Source organism: Vulpes lagopus, chromosome 1, assembly GCF_018345385.1.
Source record: "Vulpes lagopus strain Blue_001 chromosome 1, ASM1834538v1, whole genome shotgun sequence".
NCBI classification, from domain to species: Eukaryota; Metazoa; Chordata; class Mammalia; order Carnivora; family Canidae; genus Vulpes; species Vulpes lagopus.
The window spans coordinates 24,477,724-24,483,723 of record NC_054824.1 but is presented as its reverse complement, the minus strand read 5'-3'; positions in this window follow the sequence as shown (position 1 = coordinate 24,483,723).

The window sequence follows — 6,000 nt, the reverse complement described above, 5'->3', positions numbered from 1 at the left end:
TGACTAACCATGACAACCATTTAGATGCCCAATTTCGTGTGGACTACTAGTTAACATGAAGTAGACCAAAACAGAAGAGTACCGTAAAAAAGGAGAAATGCCTTTGTTTTAGGACACAATGACCTCAAGGCAAGCAGCAAACTTGGACCACAGGCACACCAATGGCCCAGATTACTAACCCAGTAACTAACACATTGTTGTTCACAATATATTGTCTTTTTTTTTAAGGTTTTTTTTTAATTTTTATTTTTTTATGATAGTCACAGAGAGAGAGAGAGAGGCAGAGACATAGGCAGAGGGAGAAGCAGGCTCCATGCACCGGGAGCCCGATGTGGGATTCGATCCAGGGTCTCCAGGATCGCGCCCTGGGCCAAAGGCAGGCGCTAAACCGCTGCACCACTCAGGCATCCCACAATATGTTGTCTTTAAATGTAGTCTCACTTCTCTTATCAAGAAAGAGCCTCCAGAACAATAAACTCCAGCTACTTACCTCACTCTGATATTATTCTTATTTTTAATACACATATATCAGTTTTGCTTATCACCTGAATTTCTAAAGATATCCCAACTCAGAAGAAGCCCTCCTCTGCATCATGTGTACATCCTTTAAACCAGTGGGAGATCTCAAAACAAGGTACTTCTGTTAACTAAGAGGATGGGGGTGACTTGGGGCAAAGCCTCCATTATTCCTGGGAAGACAATCAGAGACTGAGAATCACTTTGGAGGCGTTGTTTTGCTCTCTTGCCTCTAGTAATCGAGGCCCCCTTAGAGTGTGAGGACAGACAGGCCCACGCAGCCTCTGGAGAGAGAAGTCACATAAACGGAGGGAGGAGGGAGGACAGTGAGTGGGAGCAAGGGTTTGAGGTCTCCATAGAAGAAGTCTTCAAGGAGAATTACCTTGGATATGCTGACCTCATTTGCTTGTCCCTAAATCTGGCAGAGCAGGGGGAAAGGAAAATTCTGCCCTCTTTCAAAATAAATGATGGCAGGGACTCAGTGCCCAGGTCCTATTTCTGGGCATAGAAACATTCCAAGTCTCTGAGCTCAGTAGTAACAGAAGCTTCTGGCATTAACATAATGCTTTAGAAAGACCCGTGTATCTCTGCCCTGCTTCACACTTGAGACAGGAACAAAAGGTGTCTGGGGGGGGGGGGGAGGGATGATGGAGGGGGGGCAATGGGTGAACATTTTGTCCTTACTTATGACCTTCTTACTTATGACTGTTCCCAGCTGGGGCTTCATGGAAACCAGTGGGTGTGTTCTTGGGTGGTATGGTAGGAACTGTTGTTTCCTACACTACATGTTTTTCCTTTTCTTCCAGAACTCCCTGTTTTCAGCTAGGTATATGCCTAATCAGAGCAAATACCTTTCCCAGCATTCTTTGCAGCTCAATGTGGCCATGGGACCAAGTTCAGCCAATGGGGAAGTGTGACAGCCCTCTGGAACTTTCCTTGAAAGAATACTCCATTTGTCCTTTTTTCCCCCCCTAAGCATCCTGCTTCTTCAATTGTAGAAATGGCTGCTAGGATTCCTACCACCATCTCGGACCACGAGGTCAAGGGCCACACTCCAGGGCAGCAAGCAGTGAGCTAGAAAGAACCTGAGTTTTCAGTTCCTGAGATTGCATGGAACAGTCTGACTGCGTGGAACAGAGCTGCTAGAGCATCCTGGACCACCACTGAAGTGAGCAAGTGAGGTTCTTGTCTCACGGAGTCGAAGAATGAATCTCGTGGACACAGGTGAGTAAAGGGATGAAGCTGATTAAGTGAGAATACAGAGAAAGCTCTCAGGAGTGAGAGGGGTCCCCACGGGGTTGCTACTGGGGGCTTATAGGGTTGGTCTTTTATTGAAAGCCAACTAGGGAACCTAAATCCTTTTAACAGCTCTATTGATATCGCCACTGAGTAAGGACTAGTGATAACACCTTCAATGGCTTATTGCCTTTTTAGGGCCCCATAATTCTTTGCTGGTCATAAGCAGCTGTCATTAACAAGATCCCACCTCTGGGTGACTCAGCAGTTGAGCGTCTGCCTTTGGCCCAGGGCGTGATCCTGGAGTTCTGGGATCAAGTCCCACATTGGGCTCCCTGTGAGGAGCCTGCTTCTCCCTCTGCCTGTGTCTCTGCCTCTCTCTGTGTGTCTTTCGTGAATAAATAAATAAAATATTTTAAAAAATAAATCCATAACTGGCAGAAGAGAGTATCTGGATAAGCACTTTTCCTCTAAAAACTAGCTGTCTGCCATTATTCAAGTTACTCAGCTTCCCTGGGTCCGTTCTCCCCTCTGCAAAATAAAGAACGAGTCCTCCTCTTAGAAAGCTGGTCCCCCGAAGCACCGACTGGTCCATGATAAAGTTTTCATCTGTCCTTCTGATGAAAATGTCTGGGTAAAATGCAAACTGGGTTCTCTTGCAAAGAATTATATACTCTGAGATCAGGTCATTGTTAAATTTTTTGTTCTTTTAGAAATGATTGCGATTATAGATGGAGGGGATACTTTGGGTTATAGGACAATTTTAAATGTTTTCCTTCTTCTTCTCCTTTTCCTTCTTCACCTTCCTCCTCCTCATGCCCTCTCCTACTCCTCTCCTTGTTGACATTATATTTTCTCTGGGCCAGTAGTGGGCTGAGTACTTTAGACACATTAACTTACTCATAGCCACCCGAAGAAGCCAGAATTAGCATCTTTTTCTTTTCCTTTCTTTTTTTTTTTTATTTTTCCAGATGGAGAAACTACAGCTCAGAGAGATTAAGTACATTGCTCAATGTCACACAGCTAGCAAAATGTGTTCACTGAATCTCCAGGCTCCTGCCTCCATACTGAGCATGAATAAGACCTTTCAATAGCTCAGGAAATGACATGGTTTAGGTTCTACCTGGCACAGTATCTAGCACATAGTGGGTACTTAACAAAGAGATTCATTCATTCCTTCCATAAATATTTGCTGAGCATCTACCATGTGCCAAGCACTGTTACATGCCCCAAGACACAGCAATTAAGAATATAGGTGGAAATCCCTGTCCCATGGAGCTTACGTTCTAGGGCTTAGTGTGTGTGTGATTACATCCTCTGCTGCAGTTTTCTCTCACATGCACTCTGCTGACAGCAGGAATAAAAAAGGTTTGTGGCCATATTCCACTCTACAGCCCTACAGTGGCAGAGCAGACATCGAGGGAGACATGGGGCTATGGTGCCAGCAGCTGCCAGCTTCCTACCAGAGGTGGAGCAGTGGTGCTCTCTTGGGGAAGAGGAAGAGTGATGGGGGAAGGAAAACGGGGATGGAGGCCAGCAGCCAGAAGACCAGGACCCAGTGCTAGGTGCTTCCAAATACTTTGGGCAAATCCGGTGTCAATTCAGAAACCAAAGCTCTGCGGGCGGTTGGTGCCTTCTTGTCCCTCCCACCTCTAACTTCTATCCCACCTGTGCCACCAGGAAACCAGGTACCTTCTGTTCTGGATTGATCCGAGCGGTGCTGATGAGAGAAGACTGAGGCTTCCCTGGGGAACTTTGTGCCTCAGACCCCACAGCTTTCTTGCAGGGAACCATGAAAAGTGACAGGACTTGGGGTCAGAAGTCCTGTTCTTGTCCTGGCCCTGTAATTAGCCATCTTTACCTCTTATGTCTTCTGTGAATCCTAATTCATGGGGTTCTTAGAAGGATTAAAAGACTGAGCACTTGCTCATAGTAGGTTAAGTATTCTTTGTTGGGCTGGTTGGTGTAAAGAGCAGGATGAAAAAGTTGTTGGGAAAAGGGGAAGGGTGTGCTTCTCTTCCTTCTTCACTGTCCCCTCTCTCTGAATGGCTCCATTGCTTTGTTACCACTCCCTCTGTTCATTCCTATTCTATTTCCTACTCCTAGAGTAGTTCCTGAACCTCCAGAAAACCCACTGGATCCCAAAGAACACAGTTTGCAAACCATCAAAGCAAGTTGAGACAGTACTTTCCCAAAGAAATTTCAGATATTAGTATCAGCCTTTAAAAAAGAGTTAGTGTTATTTAAAAGAGGGAGAGTGGGGGATCCCTGGGTGGCTTAGTTTAGCATCTGCCTTCGGCCCAGAGCATGATCCTGGAGTCCTGGGATCAAGTCCCTCATCAGGCTCCCTGCAAGGAACCTGCTTCTCCCTCCGCCTGTGTCTCTGCCTCTCTCTTTGTCTCTCATGAATAAATAAATAAAATATTTTTTTAAAAAACAGTTTTAAAAGAGGGAGAGTGAAAGAGGACTTCAGTTATACTCCCATTTTGACCTATCTGTACTTTCTAAGTGATTAAATTCTTTGCAGCTTATTTCTTATCTCCAGCAAAAGACCCTTGAGGGCAAAGCATCCCCAGATGGGAAGTGAAACTACCCCCAAGCAGTAAGGACTGCCCTGAGCCAGCAAGACCCCACGTAACTGACCCCAAGACAAGGATCACTTGGACCTTCACTGCCCCCTGCACTTTCCCACCCACCTTTGTGCCACATTTTCCTTATATAAACCTGGAAGTATTTTTAGCACTTTGGAGACAGTCTGAGACTGTAGTCTGCTGTCTCCCAGGTGACAGCCTCATTGAAATGACTTCCTTTCTTGTTTCACCGCCACTTATTTCTCTGCCTTTGGATTTTGTCAGCAACGAGTGGCCCAGCCTGCTCTGTGTGGGCCCCCTGAAGCCAAGTGTTCTTGCACCCTTGTGTCCTGGCTACGAGAGTGGGGACTGTGATAACATCAGAAACTCCAGGGCGGTGGGGGGGTGGGGGGGGTGTGAGACCTCAGACACTAAGATTTTTTCTTTTAACTCCCCCAGGTGACCACCACTTGGCCAGAATAGGAAAGCATGGATTAAGGAGAATAATCACAATGTAAAGGAAATTTCTTTATGCTCAAATGCATAAAATGAGAAACAGTGAGGTAGTAATAAAGTATGCTTTGGGAAGGAAGAGGATGTTAGGAAATCAGCGTGGCGGGGGTGACATCTAAGCTCAACTTTAAATGATGAACAGGGGTCTCTAGGGCCTTGCCATTTGAAGTGTGAACACCTGCCAAGTATGCACCATCCTGGGGGTGCCTGCATGATTCAGTCGGTTAAGCCTCTACCTTCAGCTTAGATCATGATTCCAGGGTCCTGGAATCAAGCCCCAAAGCCCTGCTCAGCGGGGAGCCCGCTTCTCCTTCTCCCTCTGCCCTTTCTCCTGCTCATAATCTCTCTGTGTCTCTTGCTCTCTCTCTAATAAATGAATAAAATCTTAAAAAAAAAAAAAAAAAAGGAGAATCCCATGTCCCTTCCCCCATCTGCTGAATCACAGTATGCTTGTTAACCAGACCCCAGGTTATTCATATGCACAGCAGAGTCTGAGATGCCTTGGTCTAAATGGGCAAGGTGGAGAAGAGTGTTGCCACTATAAACCTGGTCAGTTTAGATTAAACAATGGTTTACTACAACCAAGGTTTATTTTTCAATTTCTCTTTTAAAATAAATCCCAAACCTAATGTTCCCAATGGCTGACCCAAATGTCGTTTCGTAATGACATTTGAAGGTCTGAGGGTGAGGATTGAGTGCTTTATCCAATCTGCTAATGGGGAATGTTTTTATAGTACTGGTGCAGATGCTCACCGGTGGCTCTGGGGGTTGGACAGGCTGGGATGTAGGACCCTCCTGGCATGGGATTTAGGTCTCTGTGCAAAGAGGCCAGTGCTTCCACCCTCAGACCATAGGGCATGCAGCCTTCCTTGTGGGAACCATCTGAACTCATGGCACATTTCTTAGGGACTGGTGTGGGGATGGAAGTGGGGGTGTCAGCTGCTTCCAATCCAGTGTTAATCCCACCAGCACAGCTGTCTGTTCTTTTGCAATGAAAGGAGAAGGGGAAGAAGGGTCTCCAAGGGTGGTGGCGTGGACATGAATCCCGCTGGTCAGGACCTTTTAAGCAGGAGACATAACCCCTCAAATGTAGCATGTTGACTATTTCAAGATTAAGGAATTTGAGAATTGGTTTGTGCAGGAAGGATTTTCTACCATCCCCTGA